The sequence below is a fragment of the Balaenoptera physalus genome, assembly GCF_965194825.1.
Source record: "Balaenoptera physalus genome assembly, chromosome: 7".
NCBI classification, from domain to species: domain Eukaryota; kingdom Metazoa; phylum Chordata; class Mammalia; order Artiodactyla; family Balaenopteridae; genus Balaenoptera; species Balaenoptera physalus.
The window spans coordinates 31,467,414-31,494,354 of NC_138886.1; the positions used below are offsets into that span (position 1 = coordinate 31,467,414).

The window sequence follows — 26,941 nt, forward strand, 5'->3', positions numbered from 1 at the left end:
AGAGTAGCCCCTGCTCGCCGCAACTAGAGAAAGCCCGCACACAGCAACGAAGACCCAATGCAGCCAAAAATAAATAATTTATTTTTTAAAAATAAATAAATAAAATAAACCTACGACTTGGTCCTTCTCTTTTATTAAGTGATAAATAATTTACTGTTCCTCAGTTCCTATTGTTTTATTTTTATTTTACATTTATATTTTTCCTTTTATTGTAAAAATTTATCTTTCTTCAACCAAGACTTTTAAGGTGAGAATGTGTATTGACTGAGGAAAGTTTGCCTTAAATACAGACTTTCCTGCTTTGGAAGAAGAGTTATCACTTCTGTGACGACAGCATGAATGAAGACACACTTGGCCACTCAGCAAAACCAGCCCAGGAAGTTGCCTCCATCTCATAAACCACTATGGGTCACAACAACACAAGAGCAAGATAGAGAAATGGCAAGTGTCCAGGAACTAAGAAGGAAACCTCCCATCTATTGTGAGATGCTTTTAATGTAGGGGACAAGGGGTTGTCATCTTGACAAACAATGGACATCCCAAACTCCCAGCCTCTCCTCTCCAAACCTGTGCCATCTCCTGATCAATTAAGAGACATGATTTTATCCTACACACCATACCTTTCACAGCTTATTATTTCTGCTCTTTCCCATCCCTGTTGATGGCATGATATGTAAGACTTACCTCTATCTCCAACAGTGAGTCTCTTGGCAAAGAAGCAAACAAAGCTATTTTTTCAGTTGTCCCTTGAGACGTATAGAAACCCGGAGTTAGGAGAGATCCCTTTAGAAGAGCCAAAGCAGACGCAGGTACTCTCCATACCTTAGGTTGGACAATGACCCCTGAAGCAGGCAAATGGGCCCAGGGTGTTCATATGTCAGAATAAAGCCTTACCTTTCTCCTAGCAAGGAAGCTTGCAGAACTCAGCCAGTACAGTAGCGAACAGCGCAGAGGAAACATCCAGCCTCGATCGCATCTATAAAACAAGGTGTTTGCAAGGGTTGTGAATTGGCAACCCCTGTGCTGACTGCTCTGTGTTTTTCAAAAAGTGGAATTTAGTCATCTTTAAATGGGGTACATGTTCTCCAGGCAGCCAGGGCTCTGGCATTTTTTTTTGTCTCATACCTGGTCCTCCTTAATATATCTGTGATACCAATCCAGCCCTGAAAGCATTCCAGCTTGAAATTAAAGACTCTTAGAGTCTTTCCCAGTCTTTAAAAGAATCTACAGTGTTTTGACCCAGGCAGCCACAGCTAATGCTCCCCTGTTGCCTCTCTACTTGAGAATCTCAGCTTGAACTTCATTTTGAAAATGAGGAAACAGATAAAGGCAGCCCAGCAGGAGGAAGGAAAAGTATGTGTTAAAGTGTGGCACTGTGAAGCATCATGCCACATTCTAAAAATGCAAGCAGTTGGGCATGACTAGACAAAGGGTGTAGGGGGAGAAGTAGGGGAATAGAAAAATTGAGGTGAGATGTGTAGCACGAGGCAAACATTGAAAAGAGTTGTGAGCTAAGCTGAAGATCCTGAACTTTGTCCTGAAAACTGAAGGGAAATGGCAGAAAGGGGGTGGGGGGAGTCGTTGAAGGCTTTTAACTCATTTAATTTCTATTTTAAGCCTCTATATTTTGGAGGCCGCAGGGAAGATGGACAAGTGTCAATACTTTCCCCACCAGCAAAAAGTACTTTCCCCATCAGTAAAATCAGCTGGTGTAGATCAAGGATTCACAATGCTGGTTGCATATTAGAATCAACTGAGACACTTGTAAAAGTGCTGATAACCTAGCCTCACTGCTAAGAGATTATTTAATTGGGTTGGGGGAGGGAGGCAGGTAAGGTATTTTTTAAAGTATGATAACCTCAAGGACGCTTCTGGCTCTGAAATTCTATCAGCTGTGTCAAAGAAGGTTCCTACCATCCGAAGTGAAATGTGGTAAAAGCCATTTCCTTTGCATCTTCAGACCCCAAATCTGAAACGAGGTTTGGCAAGCACCTCTAAACAGTTCATATCATTCTTCAAGTTGGTTTTATTCTTGGGCATATCAAGTTTCTCCCTAAAAAAAACAGGATTATTTTTTTTAAAAATTCGTGGTGGATAGATTTTTTTTTATATAAATTTATTTATTTTATTTATTTATTTTTGGCTGCGTTGGGTCTTTGTTGCTGCGTGCCGGCTTTCTCTAGTTGTGGCGAGCGGGGGCTACTCTTTGTCGTGGCACACGGGCTTCTCATTGCGGTGGCTTCTCTTGTTGCAGAGCACGGGCCCTAGGTGCACAGGCTGCAGTAGTCGTGGTGCACGGGCTTAGTTGCTCTGCGGCATGTGGGATCTTCCCGGACCAGGGCTTGAACCCGTGTGCCCTGCATTGGCAGGCAGATTCTCAACAACTGCGCCACCAGGGAAGCCCTATAGGATTATTTTAGAGAACAACTGCAAACATCTATTTTAGAATTTCACACTGTCAAATCATTTAGATGTGAAAGAAAACCAGCACCTCCCAAATAAACAGAAAGCCAATATGAAATAATAGGCAAAACTTATCCACACCTCATTAAGGATTGTTTTTCAATCAGTTAATCAATCAGTTTAATAGCCATGTATATATAAAACCTTAGTCTTTGTTATACGTTCCAAAATGAGTTATTCCAGCATGGTAGATGAGCAGGCTCCCTACTCATTTTCTGCCTCTCTTTCCCCCTACCTGAACCTGAGAACGTCTGTTTGCTTGCTTGCTTCTTTTTAAAGCTATTATTTATTGAGCATGTCCTATGAGCCAGGCATTTTGCCAAACACTTATTTCAAATAGGTTAGTATTTATCACCATTTTATTAATGAGTAAACTGCAGAGAGGAAACATAACTGCTCAAGGACACAGCTAGTAAGAAGCAGCACCAGAATCTGAAGTTCTGTCTCCTAAGGCCATGAGCTTCACCATCTCCCTATACCGTACCGCCATTCATCCCCACTCTCTAATTAGATCTTGTCTCCCTCCCACACCCCCACACTCCCTACCTTGACCTGCGGAGCAGGAGTCCACCTGGAGTTCACTGAAGGTATGTGAAGATGTAAATTAAGAGTAGACACAGGCACACAACCTCAGATCACCTGGTCCTCACTTGGGCGATCTCTCAGATTGCTGTCAGTAGGGCGCCCTCTGCTGCTCATGATGCCGAAGTGGGTTAGGAACAGAGGACCGTGAAAATTCAGAGGGCCTCCTTATACGGAGCTGACCTAATCTTGAGACGAATTTGTCCTTTTTAAACAAACTGTACCTCCCCATCATAAAGAAAACACTCCTGCTCCATAGGTCAGTCCCAAAAGGCTTCAACCCAAAAAAGCAAGAAACATCAATCTCAGTTTTCAAGATTTTGTCCGAAATCAAGCCACAGAATCACTGCAATGTCCTGAAAATAGTCTCCACCCCTCCAGTTAGATGTTAATTTCCTGTGTTCGCACTCCTCACATTGAACTGAAGCTTTAACCTTTATGGCTATTGTCTTTTCAAAGTGTGACTGGGGTTAGAAGGAACGTCTCCTATCTGAGACATTATAACAACGCTGAACCTGCTGCTAAGAGCACACAGCCGTGGATGCTTGCTTTCTTTACCCAGAAATTATAAAACATTCAGAGACCCCTGGGGCAAGTTAACCATAAAATATGCAGCAACATCTGTGCCATATTATTTACTGACAGACTAGACCCAGAAAATATGGCCCCTGTATGGCACAGGCTGCCCGGCACCACGTGGGTCGTTAGGCTGTGGCTGGAAGGCGCTGTTTTCCGGTCCTTCGCTCCCACCACCCTCGCTCTCACGCAGGCATTCCCCCCGGCACCTCACAGTCATAGGGCTACCAGGACAAGCTTACGAACAGGTTTGTCCTCAGAGTCTCCGCGAGCAAAGCAATTTCTAACAAAGGTTGCCTGGTCCTGTGGGGGTGGGGTTGTGTCCCTCTCAGGAACTTACACAGGTGAGTCCCAGGAAGGCAAGGCCACAGCTCGAGGACGGAACCGCCTCGAGGAAGCCGAGAGCGCCCCTTCCATCCCTGGAGTCTGCGCAGGCGCAGGCGCACGCGCACGCACACGGGGAAGCTGTTTTGCTCCCGAAATTGACCGAACTAGAAACCAAGACACGTGAGTTCTGTCAGCCAGTCAATGCACAATCATAACCTTCTTTGTGCCAAGCGCAGTTCTAGCTCTGGGTTCTAGTCCTTCCTTTGCCACCTTGTGACCCAAATACCTCTGTGATCCTCAGTGTGGGTTTCAGGGTAGAGGGGACAAGACAGTCACCTGGAGAGCTGTTGTAAACCACACACTCTTCCTGTCACCGAATTCTGGTAAACAACTGCTCTCTCCACCCCACTCTTCCCCCATTCCCAACTGCATGTTCATTTTGGGAAAAAATTCCTCATAGGCTGTAGCACACCCTCTCCAATGACTACTGGATTAGATCCTTTACAAGCAGAGTGAACACACACCCAGTTTGTCCGGGACAGTCTCAACTTACACCTGTTGTTCTGTCTATTTTATTAGTAACATTCCCTTTCACTCTCAGAAGTGTCCCAGTTTGGGGTATAAAATATACGGTCTCCCTTTATAAAGTCCCCTCCAGATCTAACGTGACTTTAACACACCCTCACCAAAGATTTCAGGACTTCTAGATTCTTCCCCACAAAAGTCTCCCCATGCTGTTTTAAGATTCCCGACTGGACTGTCTCATAAGTGTCTCAGCCTACACACAGCAGTTTCCATTTTTCCTCCTCTCCTGCGCTGCCTCCCCCAGGGTCTCTCTTCATAGTGAGACGCTGAGAGAAAACCCCTCGCCCCAGCGCCTGCACCTCCCACCACCGAAGGGGCTGCCAGTGGATGACGCCACAGTGGCCCTGGCACAGCAGCAACACCAACTGCCCCCGATTCTGCATGATGGAGGCAGAGAATCCCACACACCTGCCGGTGCCACATTCACCGAAGGCTGGGGAGCAGCAACTCCCAGAAGTCTCTCTTGCATAACACCTCCTCTTACTGCTCGTGCCCCTGTTACAGACACCACAAAATGATGGCCTGTCAGCCAACCTAGGTTACAGGTGTGCTTCTTTCACCACGTTTTTTGTTTTTTTCATGTTGGGCAACAATTTAAAATTAGGAGATTTTGACTCCTAGAGAAAAAGAGAGTGCCCAAATCAATAAAGTCAGTCATGAAAAAAATAAAATTAGGAGATTTCACTGAAAATCTCTGTTGTAAAAGAACCGCTTGTAAGAACCGAATGTTAAATTTTCAACAATTTTGTAAGCAATCGTTAAACACAGCTATTATTAAAACTTAAATTATATTAACATACACGTAAATAAATACTATTAAAAACAAAGGCAATAATTAGATTGTGTTGATGGTTGTACAGTTCAGAAAACATACAAAAATTCATTAAACTTAAATGGACACAAAATATATGAAGGGTGAATTTTATGGTATGTAGATTTTATCTCCATAAAGCTATTAAAAAATAAAATTTTTGGAATTCCCTGGCAGTCCAGTGGCTAGGACTCCATGCTTTCCACTGCAGGGGGTATGAGTTCGATCCCTGGTCGGGTAGCTAAGATCCCGCATGGCACACGGTGCAGCCAAAAAAAAAAAGAAAGAAAGAAAGAAAAGAAAATTTTTAAAGGTAATAAATACTCAAAAGTCATTACTTCTTAATTATATTATTACAATTTACTATGATCTATGCTCTTGAAGTTATTTACATCTATTGCATCTGTGGGGTGGAAATGTCATCTAATAGAATGCTCATCTCTTCCCAGCTCCACATTCTGTAACATCCCTTGAAATAAGCCATGATGAAATTATAACACAGTAGAAATAGGCAAATATTTCAACTCAAGTCTTGGTCCATTGTTTGTTGACTGTCTATACTTAAGAATATAATGGGGAAAAAATGTTAATAATGTAGATAAAACTTTAAAGTGTGTTGTGCCTGTAGTCTTTACATTGTGAATAGCACCAAATATTGAGGAAATGTTCTTCCAGCATTTGAAAACTGTTATCCAATTCAGAAGTCACATCACTGATGAACAAGTGTACTTACGAGTGTTGGTTGATATTTTCATTTACCATAACAAGTCAGACAAAACTGAAACAAAGATGTATGTCAGAATTAAGCTAATAATCAAGCTTTTATTCATAGTCTTATTTTTTACCCTATTGTTGTTGATAAAATTATAAAAACTGAGAGTGGATGTGGTAAGAAATAGCAAGTCACACAGAGTACGTTAAATTTTATGGATATTTGCAAGTTGCATGCTACTATATATTCTTTATATCAGTAAAATTTACAATATGTATCATATATGTATATTTATTTGTATGTGTGTATGTATATATATACATATACATACACACACATACACACACACACACACACTTTTTGTTGTTAAACACCAGCACAACATTGTATAATATCCTCATTTTCAGGCTTCTCTTGAAAAGTCAAATCTGGTAATATTGTACCTATACAGCCACCCAATAACGAGCTGGCTGGAGCTGAGGTAATGTCTTGTCCCCCTTTAAACAGGCACACAGTCTCCAGTTCACGCACAGTCCTCACCACTCCCTATTGTCTTACCCTCTGTGTCTTATGTTTTCATTACCTGCCTGACTCCTATAGGCTTCTGAGTTTAAGCCCCCTGTTGTAGGCTCTCTCCTTGAGACCCAGACACATGTCCATAACACTGACCAGAGGACTGATAACTGAAACAGGTTCAGTACTGACCTCCTGTGGCAGGCTGACTACTGGCTCCCAAAGATGTCCACATCCTAACCCCCAAAACCTGTGACTGTTGCCTCATGTTTGGTTAAAGGGATTTACAGTTGTGATTAAGTTAAAAATCTTGAGAAGGGGAGATTAGCCTAGATTATCTGTGTGGGCTCAGTGTAATCACAAGGGTCCTTATCAGATGAAGGCAAGAGGATCAGAGTCAAAAGAAGGAGATGTGAGGACAGCGCAGTGGTTGAAGATGGAGGAAGGCGCCATGAGCCAAGGAATGCAGTTGGCATCTAACTGCTGGTGGAAAAGGCAAGAAAACAGATTCTCCTCCAGAGCCTCCGGAAGGAACACAGCCCTCCTGACACTTCAATTTTAGCCCCATAAGATTCATTTCAGACTCTGACCTCCAGAACTGTAAGATAATAAATGCGTGTTGTTTTAAGCCACTCAGTTGGTGGTGATTTGTTACAGCAGCAATAAGAAACTAATATACCTTCCAATCTCCTCAGTAACACATATTCTCCCTCTGCCCAAATTCTCCTCTCTCTTTCCAACCAGCCACATCCCTGCCTAAAGTTGTGTAACTGGCTCTTTAAACCAAAAACTGTGTTTTCACTTAAAACCTTGACTTCAATTCTATGACGAATGGAGGATCAAGGCAGAGCAAGCAAGGCATCCACATTTTGGAACAGACTCCTATCCCTCCATCTTATTGTTATATCTGCTACTCTTCGATGTACTCTGCGTTCTCACTCAAAGTGAAAGAGGTAGCGGGATAATCAGAGTAGATTATTAAAATAAACTTAAACTTCCCTCTAACCTATCAGTACCTCAACCTACCTCTGGCTATCCCATTTCCAACTCTCTCCTTTTTTGCCAACCACATTTTCATTCTCCATCTCCCCTCCCACAGCCCAACTAACTCACCAATTTGGCCTCTTGGCTCTTGACCTTCTGGCTTCGTTTTCTAAACTCCATCTAGCATGCTCATTCCTGCCATGGTGTCTCCATGGACTGGTAACTCACAACTGAAACTCCCCTTGGTCCAGCCCTACAACTTCTCCCCATTTCATGGAAACTGCCCTTATTCCACTGCTCTGGACCCTTCTCAGCTCAACTATAAAGGAATTCAAATACTTAAAGAGCATGAAAATGAAGTGCATTGTTGGAATATATCCCCCTTCCTAACAGAATTATTTGGGGATTCAAATTCATATCACATTTTTCTGTAATAATATTATACATAACAGTGTACCAGCTCAGTCCATTTAAAACACATCACTTGCCTATAATATGAGTAAGCATAGAATCTCCCTGTATTCCAGGGCAAAGAGTAAAGAGGAAGAGGTTAACATGCTCAGCCATGGGCAAAATTCTGCAGGGAGTAAGTCGTACTTGGCATCTTTTTCCTTAGTCTTGTCTCACTATTTCCCTCCTACTCACCTAAATCTAAAATCCCCCACCACCTCAACTACCAGTTGAACTGTACATTACACTATCTAATTTGGTAGCCACTAGTCACATGTAATAATTGAGCACTTGAATTTCAGACTTAATACCAAGAAAAGAATGTAAAATATCTCGATATTCTGCACATTAAGTAGATGTTTCAATGGTAATAGTTTGGGTGCATTGGGTTATATAAAATATATTATTAAAATTAGCTTTATTTTTTTTTAAATCTTTTAATATGGCTACCAGAAAATTTTAAATTATATACACAGCTCGCATTTGTGGCTTGCACTGTATTTCTGCTGGGCAGCATTGCTTTAGGCTCTTGTTATCCACAGTGTTGTCCACAGACCAGTAACTTGAGGATCACCTGGAAGCAGAAAGCAGAATCTCAGGCCTCATCACAGGCCCACTGAATTAGAGTTCGCAATTTAACAAGAACCCCAGGTGAGTCATCTGTACAGTAAAATTTGAAAAGCACGGTTCAGGGGTCAGCAAACTTTTTCTTTAAAAAGCCAGACAGTAAATATTTCAGGCTTTGTGGGTCATACAGTCTTCATCACTACTACTGAACTGTGTCATTGTATTATATATAAATGAATGAGTGTGGCCATGTTCCTGTAAAATTTTATTTACAAAAACAGGCTACATAGTTTGCCCATCCTGGGTTAGACCAGCATTTTTTTTTTTCAGATGTTAACGTTCATCAGCTTCACTTAGGGAGCCTGTTAAAACACTGCTTGCTGGTCCCCACCCTCAAAGTTTCTGATTCAGAAAGTTTAGGAATGGGTCTGGGGATTTATACTTTTCAAACAAGTTTCCAGGTGATAGGGAAGCTGCTGGACCAGAGACCACACTTTGGGAACCACTATTCTAGAATTAGAGTTTTCAAATCTGGCTGTACATTGGAATTATTTAGGGGTCTTTCTAAAAATACTCATTCCAGGATAAAGAAGATATGGTACATACATACAATGGAATATTACTCACCCATGAAAAAGAATTAAATAATGCCATTTGCAGCAACATGGATGGCCCTAGAGATTAACATACTAAGTGAAGTAAGTCAGAAAGAGAAAGATGAATATCATATGATATCACTTATATGTGGAAACTAAAAAGATACTACAAGTGAACTTATTTACAAAATAGAAAGAGACTCACAAATTTCAAAAACAAACTTATGGTTACCAAAAGGGAAAGGTCGGGGGGAGGGATAAATTAGGAGTTTGGGATTAACATATACACACTACTATATATAAAATAGATAATCAACAAGGACCTACTGTATAGCACAGGGAACTCTACTCAATATTCTGTAATAACCTATATGGAGAATCTGAAAAAGAATGGATATATGTACATGTAAAACTGAATCACTTTGCTGTATACCTGAAACTAATACAACATTGTAAATCAACTATACTCCAATATAAAAAAATTTTTAATTAAAAAAAAATACTCATTCCTGGCCCTCCCTCCAGACCAATCAAATCACAATCTCTAAGGGTGGGACCTGGCCACATTTATATTTTTTAAAAAGCCCCCAAATGATTCTAATGTGCAACCCGGTATCTGCCTATTACAAAATTACCTACTGTTCCCTAAATGACAAGGGCAAGGTGTTAGCAAGACAGAAATGTTAATGAGCTAATTTCCAATATCTTTGAAAGACCTGGAGCACCTTAACACACAAAAGACCCAAGTATTTTACAAAGGGATTTCTTCTTATGGCTCTCAAATTGATGGAACAGATAGTGTGACTAAGTACAATTTTAAACTTTCAGGTTGTTTGGGGAGATATTAAGTGAGCAGGAAAAAACATGGGCTATCAGGATTTGCTTTCCTATACTGTTTCTGTTTTCAGTTTCACAAGTAAATAGCTCACCAACAGCAAGTTCCAAGATGTGACTCCTAGTTCTTCTAGTTGTGTGACCTCAGACAAGTCACTTGAGCTTGTCCTTCCTTGACTATAAAACGAGAGGGCTTGGCTTCTGTCCCTTCCAGCTCTAAACGTCTTTTCTTTATAATTTGCATTTTACAAATCATGACTTTTTATAAACATTTCAAATATTTTTCTCTTTGGCAGCAGCAGTGGGTATTGTGCTAATAGGATCAGGCCGAAAGTGAAGGCAACTGCTCATACAGAGATGTCCTGTATGTGATTTTTTTATGTGCAGCAAATCCTCAGCACCATGTAGCTTGCCAGCTTTATGGACCACCATCAGAAATCAGAATTATGGCCAGGGCCAGTATCAGGTGGCCAAGCTACTGCGCCAAGCTCTCAGCTACTTTGAATAGTGACATTGAGCCATGTGAGGAGGAGGAGAGTAAATAATCTTAACTACGGACAAAGGGAATAAAAGCAAAGACCTGGGATAGAGAAGGCTTTATCCTGGGACTAAGGAAGAACAGAAGAGACCCAAGAGAAGTCAACAAAGATATCCCAGCATTGGTCTGAGAATATAGGTCCAGTGGAGAATGACAATTGCTACATACAATAGGGTAAGGAATAGGGACACTCATATGAACCAAGGAAAGTAGATTAGATGGAAAAGAAGCATATGTAATTGACTTCCTGCATCTATATATCAGGCCTAACTCACTTAAAAGTAGTCCAAATACCCTGAGAAAGACGAATAAATTTATAATAATAAGATCAATTGTGAGTCTTTGGGAGCCCCCAGGGGACAAATGTGCCCCTATTACTGGACAGACAGACTTTGGAAGCTAGGAGTCATAATTTCTATGCAGGTTTAAAAAGGTAGACATTTTATTAACTTACTTCACTAGATGTTCTTTTTACCAAATAGTCTTTTTCATATCATGCACCCATGGGGACTATTTTTCCAGGAAGATATTTATCTTTTACTACTATAAATCATCTCAATTTAGCGAGGAACTAATTAAATTGATATAGTGAAAAAGCAAGTGGAATGATCACTAGCAGCAATCTAGTAATTCTTTTTCAACAAGAGATGAGAATCAGTGTAGGGTGAGCCAGTCTTTTCTTCCCTTGAAGTCCTATGTGAATTCATAAAATAGGAACTTTCACCAACACATCCACCCTCTTGAGAAATTTCCATCAACCATGCTTCCTTCTTGATCTTCTGCAAGAGAGGAGGAGCGTCTTATCCAATTGTTGACATTGGGGTAAAATGCACAGCTCAGATATATCTTTGGTTGAGTCTTGAGAACCAAAATGAGACTTTAAAGACTGAAAAGTTATGGAATTTGGCTGAATATTATTGCTAAGCATTTCTGTTACTCTGCAGGGAGGAATTTGAAAAAGATATGAAAGTGACAATTATTGTAGAAAACAGAAACATTACATGTTTATGCTCCAATAAGGTGCATATTTGTATTTGCATTTCTTTTGTTTTTTTAATCTGGAATGGGATAATATGCTCGACTTTGGTCTCCAAATTGCTTTTTTCACATAATAATATATCATCGGAATCCCTCTAGGTCAATATATGTAAATCTGATTCACTCTTTTTAATTTTGGTATAACAGTTTTGTAGTAAAGATTATTATAATTTATTCTACCAGTCTCCTATTAAAGTTCATTCAGATTGTTCCCAGCTTGTTTATTTACCACTACAAACAACATTAAATAAACATCCTTATTCATATATCCTTAAGTACTTGTGCTTTTGCTCCATAGTAGAGATTATCAAAAAAGGAGTACAAGATCAAATGATATGATGTATTTTGTCTTGACAAATATTGCCAGATGCTTTCCCAAAAAGTTCCAGCAATTCAAATTCCAACCAGCAATGTATGACTACCCATTTTCCATTTTTACCAACACTTAGTGTTTCCAAAATATCCTGTATTTACTGCACTAATGGTTTAATTTTTATTTCCCTGAGTGCTAGTAAAACAGAGCATCTTTTCATGTATTTACTGGCTATTTGCATTCTTCTTTTTTTTTAATTTAATTTTATTTTTTATACAGCAGGTTCTTATTAGTTATCCATTTTATACATATTAGTGTATATATGTCAATCCCAATCTCCCAGTTCATCCCACCACCACCCCCCCCACCCCTCCCGCTTTCCCCCCTTGGTGTCCATATGTTTGTTCTCTATATCTGTGTCTCAGTTTCTGCCTTTATTTGCATTCTTCTTTATGTGAATTTTCTGTGCATATACTTTGCCAATTTTTTTCTATTAAGTCATTTGCCTAATTCTTATCCATTTATAGGAAGTCACTGTTTATTAGGGCTGTTAAATTTTGCCCATCAGAGATGTTGAAATATTTGTTTCCCTTTCATCTTGTATCTTTTGCTTTCATTTATGTTACGTTTAAACATAAACATTTTTAAGTTTTTCAAAGTTTAATATATCAGTCTCTTATTGCAACTGGGTTTCTTGTCTTGCTTAGGAAGTTTACCCTACCCAAGATTATGAAAATATGCTTCTAAATTTCTTTATTTCATATTTCTACATTGAAATCTTTAATATATCAGAAATGCATTTTTTTAAGTATTTTTTAAATTAATTTATTTGTTCATTTTTGGCTGCATTGGGTCTTTGTTGCTGCGTGCAGGCTTCCTCTACTTGTGGCGAGTGGGGGCTTCTCTTGTTGCGGAGCACGGGCTCTAGGCACACAGGCTTCAGTCGTTGTGGCTAGCGGGCTCTAGAGCACAGGCTCAGTAGTTCTGGCGCACGGGATTAGTTGCTCCACGACATGTGGGATCTCCCCGGATCAGGGCTCGAACCCATGTCCCCTGCATTGGCAGGTGGATTCTTAACCACTGCGCCACCAGGGAAGCCCAGAAATGCATTTTTATTGAGGTAAAAATACACATACAGAGAAAAACACAGATCTTAAGGGTACAATTCTAGGAGCTTTGACAAATGTATACATCCATATAAACAAAAACCCGGGGCTTCCCTGGTGGCGCAGTGGTTGGGAGTCTGCCTGCCAATGCAGGGGACACAGGTTCGGAGCCCTGGTCCGGGAAGATCCCACATGCTGCGGAGCAACTAAGCCCGTGCGCCACAATTACTGAGCCTGCGCTCTAGAGCCCGTGAGCCACAACTACTGAGCCCACGTGCCACAACTAATGAAGCCCACGCGCCTAGAGCCCGTGCTCCGCAACAAGAGAAGCCACCGCCATGAGAGGCCTGTGCATCGCAAGGAAGAGTAGCCCCTGCTCGCTGCAACTAGAAAAAAGAAAGCCTGCGTGCAGCAACAAAGACCCAACACAGCCAAAATTAATTAATTAATTAAATTTTAAAAAAACAAAAACCCGTTGAGATACAGAACATTTCCATCACTGCAAAGAGTTTTCATGTGGCTCTTTGCCATCAGTTAGCGGACCTCACTGACAACCACTGTTCTGATTTCTATCACATGTCACTTTTGCCCATCACTGGACTTCCTATTAATGGACTCATACAACGTGAACTCTTTTGTGTCTATTTTATTTCACTCAATACAATGTTTCTGAGATTTTTTTCCATGTTATTGCTAAGCTGTTTTTCATTGTATAAATATATAAGAGTTTGTTTACGCATTCTACTGTTGAGGGACATTTGGGTTGTTTCCAATTTGGAGATCTTATTAATAAAGCTTCCATGAACATTCACATGCACATCTTTTTTTGGACAAATAGGATAGATGTTTTCATTTCTCCCAAGGGAAATACCTAGGAGTAGAAATGACACATCTCAGGGTAGGTGAAGATTCAAACTTTTTAAGAAACTGCCAAAACTTTCTCCAGGATGACTATACCATTTTCTACACCCACAAGCAAAATATGAAAGTTCCTGTTGCCTTACATCCTTGCCAACATCTGGTGTAGTCTTTGTAATTATAGCCACATCGGTAGGTTTGAAATGGTTTCTCACTGTGATTTAAATTTGCATTTTCCCAATAACTAATGATGCTGAACCTCTTTTCATGTCCTTAATACCATTTAAATTGGGTTGTTTGTCTTTTATTGTTGAGTCGTAGAAGTTCTTTATATGTTCTAGATACAGCCCTTTTGTATATGTACAAATACATATACAATACATACAGATATATGTATTGTGAATACACTTTCCCATCTCAGGCTTTTCTTTTCATTTTCTTCACAGTGTCTTTTAATAAGAAGGCATATTTAATTTTAATAAAGTCTAACTCATCAATATTTTATTTATAGTTAGTGATTTTCAGAAGAAATCTGCCTTCTCTGAGTTTACAAAGATATTCTGTTTTCTTCTAGAAACTTTATAATTTACCATTTAAATATGTCAATGATTTATTCTTAATTAAGCTTTGTTTATAGTGTGAAGTAGACCTTGAAGTTCATTTTTTTCCATGTGTTTAATCGGTTCTCCCAGAACCACTAGAAATCTTTGTGTGGGCAAGACTAGACCAATCAGAATGGAAACATAAAAAATAATTGCAATACCTAGAATTGTCCTATACCTATAATACCTATAAGGAGAATTAGGCATTCTTATATAAGCTGGTATATAAATGTAAATCATAAATTGATAGTACCTTCTTCAGAGCAGTTTGACAAAGGATCAAGTTCCTTGAAATATATACAAACTTTAAACTAGCAATTTAATTTCTAAGAATTTATGCTAAGGAAACAACTTGGGTGCCCAAAGATTTCTCTACAACAATAGTCACAGGACACAGGTAATCTAAATGTCAAAATCAGGAAATAGGTAAAAAATTATGATATTTATAATAGATTTTATAACAGAATTTTATGTGGCTGTTAAAATTTGGCTCATAAATGTTTTACAATTCTATTGTTTTATATTTGTAATATATTAAGTGAAAAAGAAGTATAAAACACCAAATATCATTTGACTATATTTTTGTAAAAAGATGAAGTAAAAGACCAGAGGGATATACACCAAAATATTCTACTCTTAAAAGAGTAGTTTGCTCTTTGTACCCATTCATTCTTCAATCCTCTACAAGATTGGGAGTTGGGATTACAGGTAATGATATTTTTCTTGTCTGTATTTCCTTTCTTTCTCTACAATTATCATATGTTGCTTTTGTACTAAGAAAAGAACACAATAATTTTAAAAGAAAACAGGGGGAGCCTCTAAACCCAGTATGTATTTTGGTCATGTTTCTTCCCAATCAACTTCAAAACAGCTGTATTTCAGTTAATTGCTATTTCTCTTTTCCCTGGTGCAGATATCATGTGGATACATGGCGCGTGTACAATTACTGGCCCTCTCCTCAGCCCATCTATTATTTTCATTACAGCTCTGGTAGGTGTGTGTCATACGGGCAGCCACGGAGAAAAAATGAAGCAGCTCATCAACACTGCCACAGGGTCAAACTAAGTTGAGAAAAGGAGTTTTTTGCAGCAGGTATATCCAGAATTTCAGCTTTCACGTAGAGAAGAAAATTAGGGGAAACTGGAATTGCATTTACTGTCCATGTGTGAGAACAAAGAGAACCTTTCTCCTCACCTACTCCCTCCCACCTCCATACAATTCATGCTGTCATTTTATATATTTGGTTTGCTTATGCAGATAATAAAAGGAAGATACTGATCTCTTGTTCTGTTTCCTCTTTTGTCAGTAATGTAATTTTAGCCCTAACAGCTGGCCACATTTGACCAGTTCCTAGAACTACAGGCTTCTCTTATACCTTGAGCTAAAAGCACAATTTGTTACAATCTGTTACCCTCTTCTGAAGTCAATTATTCTACTGGGAAAGGAGTAGTTTGCTCCTAGCTCCCATTCACTCTCTAGTCCTCCATAGAATTGCACCATGTTGAAACCAGGAAGGTCTTAGAAAATAAAAGCTATCACTTAGAGTGCTCACTATAGAGCAGGCATTATTCTAAAAGCCATGCATATATATTAACACATTTAATCCTTACAACTTTAGGGTAGGTTCTATCCTCATTATAAAGATCAGGTAACTGAGGCACATAGAGGTTAGGTTAAACTGTCCAGTGTCACACAAGAAGTATTCCAGGATTGGAACAGAGGTCATCTGGCACCAAAATCCCCTTAACCTCCATGCTCTACCTCTCAGTCATCACATGTACATCCGGTCCTCTTACAAACCACCAAGTACCATTCTTACTGTAGAAAAATTAGAAAATTTTATACTTTTGTCATCTAAAAAATCATTTATTGAAGAAAAGAAGAACAAACACTGGGTCCCTAAGACAAGGAAGATGGTAAATAGAAGGAATCACAGAATTTTTCTATCTTTTTTTACCCTTTTTCCAAATAGGGTCTGTTTCATAAGGTTAGGCATCAGTGTGCCAGTACAGGAAGATGAGGAGGTATTTCTTAATCCACCCTCAGTTAACAAGCTTTTTTCCTTTAATCTTTTTAGGTGGGATAATACAGTTTTAGGATTTTTTTGTGCCCTCATAGACATTTTCATACAAAGTTGTGAAAAGCTATGTCAGAGACTGCTAACCTAATACCATTTCAAACACTGCAGTTTTCTATCATTAGGCCAATTACAGGGTCTGTGAAATATATGGTGCACACTGACCTTCCCACCCCTCTCCTACCCCTGAGCCTCCTCCGCAAAGGTTATAGACACAATAACCTGGGAACTCACAGAGGTCAAATGGGGATAAATTGCTACAAACAGCCACAGTTTTAAAATGCATTAATTTGAGGTTAATTAGAAGGATGAGTTTTCTCATAAGGACAAACACTTCCTCTAACCTGAAGGAAAGATCATTCAGAGCCTATAATTCAAGGTGACAGAGAAGACCTAGTGTCACTCAGTTCTTTTCATGGTTGCTGGTGTAATTATCTTTATTTATATGGGCTTTTTACAATTTTCTTCTTGAAAATATCAATTCAATAAAAAGGAATGCTGAGAGAGCAGAATGTGATCTGGGTTATAAATTAACAGCTCATACTAGTAAATGATGAGAGTCATTCATTAATGAACTAAATACAATGGACCAAAAAATGCATTTTCCTTCTTCCAAGTCATTTGGTGAAAAGTTACAGCTTAATTAAGTGTGGCCTGTGAAAGAATATTCTCTAAAAAAATTTTTGACTTGATTCTTCAGTAACTGAACTGCACTTTCAGTGTTCAGTTTCCAGGGGTTATAAAACCTGTCCTTTACGCTCCTGCTACTAACAGTTTTGTACTTGCAACTACAAGTTACTAAAAATATTGAAGGAATTAGCACAGGGTTACCACAGGCTCTTGGAGCCAAAATCCTATGCCCAGAAATTGCTGTCGGTTTTGAAACAGCCCCGAATGGCTGAGTCAGTTGTTCAGTGCATGTCTGCTGGGGAGCAGTGATCATGCTGTGCCAGATTTGGCAGGTGTTGTCCCCATATTCCAAAAGAGGAAAGGAAGCTCTCTAAAAATATCTTTCTTCCTTATTCACATAGGCACTTTATTCTGGAAATGAATGCGTTACTACCAATGGTAGGGTGTGTGAGTATTCGTTTGTCTTTTGCACCATCCCTTGTTCCAAAAACAGGTTTGTATTTATGTGATATTTTAAGATGGAGCACCTAACCTGAGGCTTGGAACATAGTACCCAGCAGATGCTGGAGCAATGAATGGTTCAGCAAAGCGACTCAGAATCTCTTCCCCAGGAATTATATTGCAAAATACTCAAAGCCCAAAGTCATTCGTTTGTTTTTAAGTACCGGTATATTTCTTGTACCTTTCTATTTGTCTCCATAATGCTCATCTTTATCTAGATATTGGACAGTCGTTTATGAAAGCACAACTTTCTTTGCCAACATAGCCCTCCCCCCAGCTTCTGTCTTTCTGAGCTTTCTCCTATATGAATCTCCCTAGGATCCTTCTCACTATCTTTGCTCTAGCCGTTACCGCCTTCTCAGATGACCTCCTGAACAATCATTTACAACAATCTGAATCATTTAAGTCCCAGTTCAAAATTCACCTCTTGTGAGACTCTTTCCCCAGCAGCCAGCCATCCCTCCCCACCTATCTTCACCCCTCAACACATACACACTAGGTCTGTGCTCATTGCCCTGAAATTTCTAGTCTCCCTTCTTTATGGTTGTTCTCCAGCTGCTTATGATGCACCTATATTTTATCTCTCCTTAATTATAAATACCTTCAGGAAAGCACCTGTTCCATCTTCCGGACACACTCCCTTCCACTGCCCCATAGGATCAATTTCCCTACGTCATAGAAAGTAAAAACTCAATGAATGTTTCACAGTTCAAAGATCACGCACTTCACAACGTATCAGCTAAAGCACAAAGCAGTGTTTTGTTATTGGCAATTCTTTGGGCAATCTATACAGCTCTCTACATCTGGTTTCATAAACACACATCTTACTGCAGTCACAACCCGCACTTTGGTGATATATTCTAAATGTCGATCTTCTGTAAGGTCATCCTAACAGGACCTCATGAGTAATTTTATGTCAAAGAAATGTGTGTATGTGTTTTTCTTTCTATGTCTAGAGCTTCCTTCCGCTTGTCCAACATAACAGCAGACTCTTCAAGAGAAACATGTCACTTCAAAAAACCATCCTTACTCTGGGAGAAAAACAACTTTTGTATTTTATTATTGTACAGGGTAAAAAATATCAACCACTGTCCTACTCCAACTTCTCAAATGATAATGCTAAAGGAACTCGGGAAGAGCTTTGTAAGGCATGGTACAGTGTTCAGCTTTTCTTCTAGTGCATGGGCAGCCACTGGAGTGCTTTAAGCAGGGTGAGGCTTTCTTAAAGATCACTCAGGCTTCAGGGTGGAGAACTGCTCACGGGGAAGAGGAGGATTGCAGGAGGAGGCTATAGAGCAGTTCCCCTGAGGGTGGCCTGGACCATATCAATCTTTCTTAAGAGCATACTGCAAAATAACTGTAAAGAAAATAGGTGGATAATTACAAATAGGAAATCAAATGCATCTTTTTGCAGTGCAGTCTTGTGAAAAGACAACAGAAGTTGACTCAGTAAGCACAGAACCCTGGGGCATTCCTGGGTTGCTGTGAGGGAGAGAGCTGAGCGATGTGCACAGGCATCTAACAGAGCAGGTACTACTGCTACTGCGCCCTTATGTTTCTCCTATGTCACTGCTTTGCGTGGGGCTCAGGAGAGCGCCCCACATATTGGAAGAAGTGCTCTTGGCTGTATGTCAGGATTTCTCCTGGAGCTATACCAAGCTGAGAAGGCTAATTAGAGTCTACCTAAGATACCTGCGTCTCATGTACCTGCTGATACCACAGGAGCTGAGTGGCTAAGGACAAGTTCATCTGTGGTCGTGAAGCCGTGCTCTCAGCACTCTTCAACCACTTAAGTAAACGATCCAAGATTTGACCCAACATACGTGGGGAAACTATTTTACAAAGGCGAGGGGATGGGAAATAATATTTATTGATCTCCTCTGTGTCAAGCTGTGGTAGTTATTTTATATTTTATGTTCATTGACTCATTTATTTTTTCCATCAGGCCAGCAGAGTAGTTATGACCATCCCCAATTTATAGGAAAGTAAACTGAAGCCCAGAAAAGACGGGGCCATACAGGCAATGAGTGGAGGGCTTGAATTTTATTTCAAAGCTCATGTTTTAAGAAAGCCATGTACATAATATAGCTTTGATTTCTCTAAAAGAACAGGGAAAAGTTAATGTTTTAAAAAGTGAACAAAAATAAATAAATATAAAAAGCGAACAATTGTGCCTTAAAATAGCATAGCTTTATTTTTGGTTTTATAAAAGAAATACATGCTTAATGTAGAACGTTTAAATAATACAAATGTGTTAACTCTCCCTTCTAGGCAATACTCAACTCGGGTGGAAATCCCTGAGCTTTGGATCCACTTACTTACTTACTACACTTACTACACTCCGATCACTCTGTTGTACTTTTGACAAGTTAATTAACCTCTCCATGCTTCAGTTTCCTCATCTGTCAATAATAGCCCTTACCTCATAGCAAGAACATAAGAATTCAGTGAGGAGATACTTGTAAAGAACTTCAAAGAGTACCTGGCACTAACTAAATATTTGTTTAAAAATATTTTTTGAAATGATACACATGAACTTATTTACAAAACAGAAACAGACTCACAGACTTGGAGAACAAACTTATAGTTACCAAAGGGGAAAGGGGTGGGGAGGGATAAATTAGGAGCTTGGGATGAACAGATACACACTACTATATACAAAATAAACAACAAGGTCCTACTGTATAGCACAGGGAACTATATTCAATATCTTGTAATAACCTATAATGGAAAAGAATCTGAAAAACAATATGTGTGTGTGTGTGTGTGTGTGTGTGTGTGTATAACTGAATCACTTTGCTGTACACCAGAAACTAACACAACATTGTAAATCAACTATACTTCAATTTAAAAAATTTGAAAAATAAGTATTATTCAAGCCCTATACTTGTGCCTCATCATTCAACAGATAAGAAAATACAGCTCAAATTCCAACTTTTGAAACTGCTTTTTTTCCCGCAACTGTTTTCACCAAGTATTTGTACAGTCAGTGCCTGTGGACAGTTAACATTGTTCTCTAGTCTGAAAACAGGGACTTGGTAGCTGGGGTTGACTTCAGAGATGGCTGAGTTTAAGCTTCTCATTTTATGGGAGAGAAGACTAAGGTTAAGTGGCTTTCAGAGGGCACAAGGCTCATTCACGGCAGCACTTCATTTGCCAACCCAGTGCTCTTCCCACACATTCTCAGATAATACCAGAAAACTTGAGCATTGTTAAAATTATCAGAGGGAAAAAAGGGTCAGCAAAACAGTGTGAGCACAGGGCCGATGCTGATTAAACCACTGTTCTTATTCAAAACAGACCTCGTTATTTTCTGACCAGAGTTGGATTCTACTCCTTACAGTTAAGTACTGTGCCTTCTCCTTGGATAAAATTACCATGAGTCTCAGAAAAAAGCCTCTAATTGCTCAATGAGTGACAGGAAGAATTGCAGAATGTTATTGCCTTAGTGTCACCTGGGGAGAGTGTCTTCAATTTTATGTTTCCAGTGGGAGAGTAAGATGATTTTTACTTTTACAACAAATGTGGGGGTATCATCGGATAGAATGGAAAATATGCATGCTTTTTTTTAGGGTTAAGTGACATTGCAAAGAAATTTCTCACTTCTGCTGTGGATGCTTCAGGCTACACCTCCACCCTCTGGAGATCAAGTTCACTCTCTTTGCCCTCATGGGGAGTTCAGGAGGATGTTTTGAGATGTGGTGAAACAGTAGAGTCAAGGATATGAACCACTCAGTGGGTTCACATTCAAAACCTCAGACATACAGTCTAGTCCTAAAGATACAAACAAATCAAAACCAGCATGATCTTTCTTGGGAGATGATTCCTGCTTTTTTGCCTTCTTCCCTTTGACAAACATGATGTGCGGCTGGGAAGAGCCATTTTCATAAATGTTTCATTCCCCTTGCTTCAGGCATAGCGTCGCTGGAGCATGAATTTTGACCAGCTTGGCTGACAAACATCTTTCCACGAGCATATCCTTTCTCATTTGCGGTCATGGTGGCGCCTCCAGTGGAAATGACTGGGTGAAAAGAGCTCCTATGTCTGCTGCCCAATCCTTTGCCTGAGAGTTTACCAGGCAGTGTATTTATGTTCTTTTCTCAAAGCCAAGATGAACAGGGTTTTCTTTCCTTCCTGCTTGGCTGCAAACATAGGGAAATCCTACTGCTGCTGACTTCGATTCCCATTTAATGATTCCCCTTTCAAGCACTATTTCCGTTACACCATACTTGAACAATAAATTATTGTTAGTAATTTTTTAAATGGTGAACAACTTTCATGGTTGCTGAGTGATAATATTCATCACTGTTTCTGATCAGGAGAATCCGTTTGTAGGTATTTCCTACCGCCGCTGTAATCACAGCACTGCAGGGGACGAGGAGAAAAGAACGTGATGTAGCCCCAAACACATCCCCTCTGACAGCCTGGTTCATCGATCCCGGAATTCCTCTTCCTTACACATTCCTACTTTGTAACAAAAAACCATCCACAGAAGGCCCTAAATTTATTGAAAGGCCCTCATAAAATATTTCCATAATGCTTAGAAATGTAGAAGTCGCTGAAGTGGAAAAATGGAGTCATCCTTAAAAGGAAACCCTCAGTGTGAGATAAGGCAGAAAGCATTAGCCCTGAGAGGACTGCACTTGTGAGGATTCTGCTTCTCCTGAGGCCCCGGCGCACCGGTGGCACCTTTGCCCACCCAGTCACCCAGCTCAAAACCCTCCTCTTCTTCACCTCCCTCCACCTCATCACCAACACAATCAAGGTCTACCTCTTAAATACTTCCTAAATGCAGCCCCTCATACCTAACCTGTCACAGTCTTAATTCAAATCATTATTTCATCCCCTCATCCCTAACTTGTCACAGCCTTGATTCAAATCATTAGTTCTAGGGGTTCTCAAAGTGGGGCTCCCAACTTTCCTCAACATAATAAAGGCCATATATGACAAACCCACAGCCAACATTGTCCTCAATGGTGAAAAACTGAAACCATTTCCACTAAGATCAGGAACAAGACAAGGTTGCCCACTCTCACCACTATTATTCAACATAGTTTTGGAAGTGTTAGCCACAGCAATCAGAGAAGACAAAGAAATAAAAGGAATCCAAATCGGAAAAGAAGAAGTAAAGCTGTCACTATTTGCAGATGACATGATACTATACATAGAGAATCCTAAAGATGCTACCAGAAAACTCCTAGAGCTAATCAATGAATTTGGTAAAGTAGCAGGATACAAAATTAATGCACAGAAATCTCTTGCATTTCTATACACTAATGACGAAAAATCTGAAAGTGAAATTAAGAAAACACTCCCATTTACCATTGCAACAAAAAGAATAAAATATCTAGGAATAAACCTACCTAAGGAGACAAAAGACCTGTATGCAGAAAATTATAAGACACTGATGAAAGAAATTAAAGATGATACAAATAGATGGAGAGATATACCATGTTCCTGGATTGGAAGAATCAACATTGTGAAAATGACTCTACTACCCAAAGCAATCTACAGATTCAATGCAATCCCTATCAAACTACCACTGGCATTTTTCACAGAACTAGAACAAAAAATTTCACAATTTGTATGGAAACACAAAAGACCCCGAATAGCCAAAGCAATCTTGAGAACGAAAAATGGAGCTGGGGGAATCAGGCTCCCTGACTTCAGACTATATTACAAAGCTTCAGTAATCAAGACAGTTTGGTACTGGCACAAAAACAGAAATATAGATCAATGGAACAGGATAGAAAGCCCAGAGATAAACCCACACACATATGGGCACCTTATTTTTGATAAAGGAGGCAAGCATATACAGTGGAGAAAAGACAGCCTCTTCAATAAGTGGTGCTGGGAAAATTGGACAGGTACATGTAAAAGTATGAAAATAGAACACTCCCTGACACCATGCACAAAAATAAACTCAAAATGGATTAAAGACCTAAGTGTAAGGGCAGACACTATCAAACTCTTAGAGGAAAACATAGGCAGAACACTCTATGACATACATCACAGCAAGATTCTTTTTGACCCAGCTCCCAGAGAAATGGAAATAAGAACACAAATAAACAAATGGGACCTAATGAAACTTAAAAGCTTTTGCACAGCAAAGGAAACCATAAACAAGACCAAAAGACAACCATCAGAATGGGAGAAAATATTTGCAAATGAAGCAACTGACAAAGGATTAATCTCCAAGATTTACAAGCAGCTCATGCAGCTCAATAACAAAAAAACGAACAACCCAATCCAAAAATGGGCCGAAGACCTAAATAGACATTTCTCCAAAGAAGATATACAGATGGCCTACAGACACATGAAAGAATGCTCAACATCATTAATCATTAGAGAAATGCAAATCAAAACTACAATGAGATATCATCTCACACCGGTCAGAATGGCCATCATCAAAAAATCTAGAAACAATAAATGCTGGAGAGGGTGTGGAGGAAAGGGAACACTCTTGCACTGTTGGTGGGAATGTAAATTGATACAGCCACTATGGAGAACAGTATGGAGGTTCCTTAAAAAACTACAAATAGAACTACCATACGACCCAGCAATCCCACTACTGGGCATATACCCTGAGAAAACCATAGGTCAAAAAGAGTCATGTACCAAAATGTTCATTGCAGCTCTATTTACAATAGCCAGGACATGGAAGCAATCTAAATGTCCATCGACAGATGAATGGATAAAGAAGATGTGGCACATATATACAATGGAATATTACTCAGCCATAAAAAGAAATGAAATGGAGGTATTTGTAATGAGGTGGATGGAGTTAGAGTCTGTCATACAGAGTGAAGTAAGTCAGAAAGAGAAAAACAAATACAGTATGCTAACACATATATACGGAATCTAAGGGGAAAAAAAAAAAAAAAAAAAAAAAGGCCATGAAGAACCTAGTGGCAAGACGGGAATAAAGACACAGACCTACTAGAGAATGGACTTGAGGATATGGGGAGGGGGTGGGGTGAGATGTGACAGGGTAAGAGAGTGTCATGGACATATATACACTACCAAATGTAAAATAGATAACTAGTGGGAAGCAGCCGCATAGCACAGGGAGATCAGCTCGGTGCTTTGTGACCATCTAGAGGGATGGGATGGGGAGGGTGGGAGGGAGGGAGATGCAAGAGGGAAGAGAAATGGGAACATATTGTATATGTATAACTGATTCACTTTGTTATAAAGCAGAAGCTAACACACCATTGTAAGGCAATTATACTTCAATAAAGATGTTAAAAAAAAAAAAAAAAAAAAAAAAGTGGGGCTCCCAGACCAGTAACATCAGCATCACCTGAGAACTGTTTGGAAATGCAAATTCTCAGGCCCCACCCAGACTCTGCGGTAGCTCTCTTGGACGTTCTGATGGCTTCCAGTCTGAGAACTACTACTTTATTGCAATAGCATCCTAGCTTATCTCCCTGTCTCCCGTCTTGCCTCCTTCCCTGTCACTGCACCTTCCCTTAATGATCTTCCTAAATGCAAATATGCTTCTGTCAATTCCCCTGCTTAAAACCTGTCGGTGGTTCCCTCTTGCCCTCTGGATAAAATCCCAATTTCCTAGAACAGCATGCAAGGCCCTCCCTAATCAATAAGTTTCCTCCCCTTCTGTTGATACCCCCACCAAGTGCCCTAGGATCCAGGTATACCAGACAGCTGCCCTGAACTTGCCTACTGAAGTGCACGCTGCCACCTCAGCTGGGGAAGACATGGAGAGGTCAGGGAAGGTTTCACAGAGGCAGAGTTCCTTGTCTGGGTCTTAAAAGAAAGGAGATGAAAGCCACTCCAGGTATGATCTTGGTGGGTACAGAGGTCACTGAGGCACTACTGTGCACATAGGCTTATCTATTGTTGTAGGATCAGTGGCCTCTGGATTCTAGAATCAGAGATGCTTTTGCAGGGGCAGAAGATCATGTCAACAAATACTGAAGCTGGTGGAAAAGGAGCCCTGGCACTAATGGCTTCTTCAGGCTATGGCTTTCATCCACAAACAACTGTTAGTGATATCCATGTGACAGTAAAAAAGCAAAGATAAGATATATTTTGGAAGACTTTTTGGTGACTAGGAACCACTGCAATGTGTTATTTTTCAGAAGATGTATTAAGGGTCAATCAAAGATGAGAAATAGGAGGTAAAGCATTGTTGATAGCTTGTCAACATGAGACAGAGCTGGCTGCATGACCACAGGTAATGAGTAACTTCTCTGTGCCTTGGTTTTCTCATTTGTAAAATGGGGACAGTAGTAGGACCTACCTTACAAAACTGCAGTGAATAGGAAATGAAATTTTGAATGTAGAGTACTTAGCATAGCTTGGCACACAATAAGCACTCAAAAAAAATGTAACCACTATTATCACCAATATAAATTCTTGATATTTTAAGAGCCTATCAATGCCACACAGTATGTATTTGGAGAAAAAGCATCTATATGGGACAGAACATGTTCTGGAAATCATGAGAGCATAACAAGATTCAAACCACTTATATGGATTCAGTCTTTGCACTTGTCCCCCTGCAATTCATTCCAAATAGTAGATCCATTAGAGGCCCTCATTGGTGAAGTTACTCAAGTCCCAAATAACTTGTTCCAAGAGTTTGAGAAGATCATGAGCAGAGATTTCGCCAAGTTTTATACAACTTACCCAAGATGGAGGCACAGGTGGGAATATTATCTGATAAGATCTAGCTCACAAAATGAAACTTCATGCATTAGCATTATCTCAATAGCTTGGTTTCCTTTTGAACAATGACAGTATTATTTATAAGTTTTTGATGATAATTCCCATACCTTGTGGACTGGATTGTCACTAGCTGACAAAACTGGGGGTGCTTCAACAAGAGAGAAAGATACTGTTCTCACTTCTGCATTCTGCCCAAGTTCCTCCAATGCTTGGTACACGTGCCTAGCTTGACAAGGTATTTATGGCACAATCCAAATCAAAGAACCTCACCCTGGCTTCCCTGGTGGTGCAGTGGTTAAGAATCTGCCTGCCAGTGCAGGGGACATGGGTTTGAGCCCTGGTCCAGGAAGATCCCACATGCCACAGATCAGCTAAGCCCATGCGCCACAACTACTGAGCCTGTGCTCTAGAGCCCGGGAGCCACAACTACTGAAGCCCGTGCACCCAGAGCCCGTGCTCTGCAACAAAAGAAGCCACCACAATGAGAAGCCCGCGCACCGCAACGAAGAGTAGCCCTCACTCACCGCAACTAGAGAAAGCCTGCGCGCAGCAACAAAGACCCAATGCGGCCAAAAATAAATAAATAA

At 40.0% G+C, this 26,941-nt stretch overlaps 2 long non-coding RNA genes across 2 annotated transcripts in view; one reads left to right on the forward strand and one right to left on the reverse strand.

The window, feature by feature from the left end:
- The window catches only part of LOC309663986, a 403,267-nt gene that overhangs the window by 338,038 nt on the left and 38,288 nt on the right, over window positions 1-26,941 (forward strand). The window lies entirely within an intron of this gene.
- LOC309663983 overlaps window positions 1-26,941 on the reverse strand; it is a 255,899-nt gene that overhangs the window by 192,309 nt on the left and 36,649 nt on the right. Inside the window, exon 2 of the long non-coding RNA XR_014265540.1 lies at window positions 895-2,053. This is a non-coding gene — a long non-coding RNA (uncharacterized lncRNA). The remainder of the gene's footprint in view (window positions 1-894; window positions 2,054-26,941) is intronic.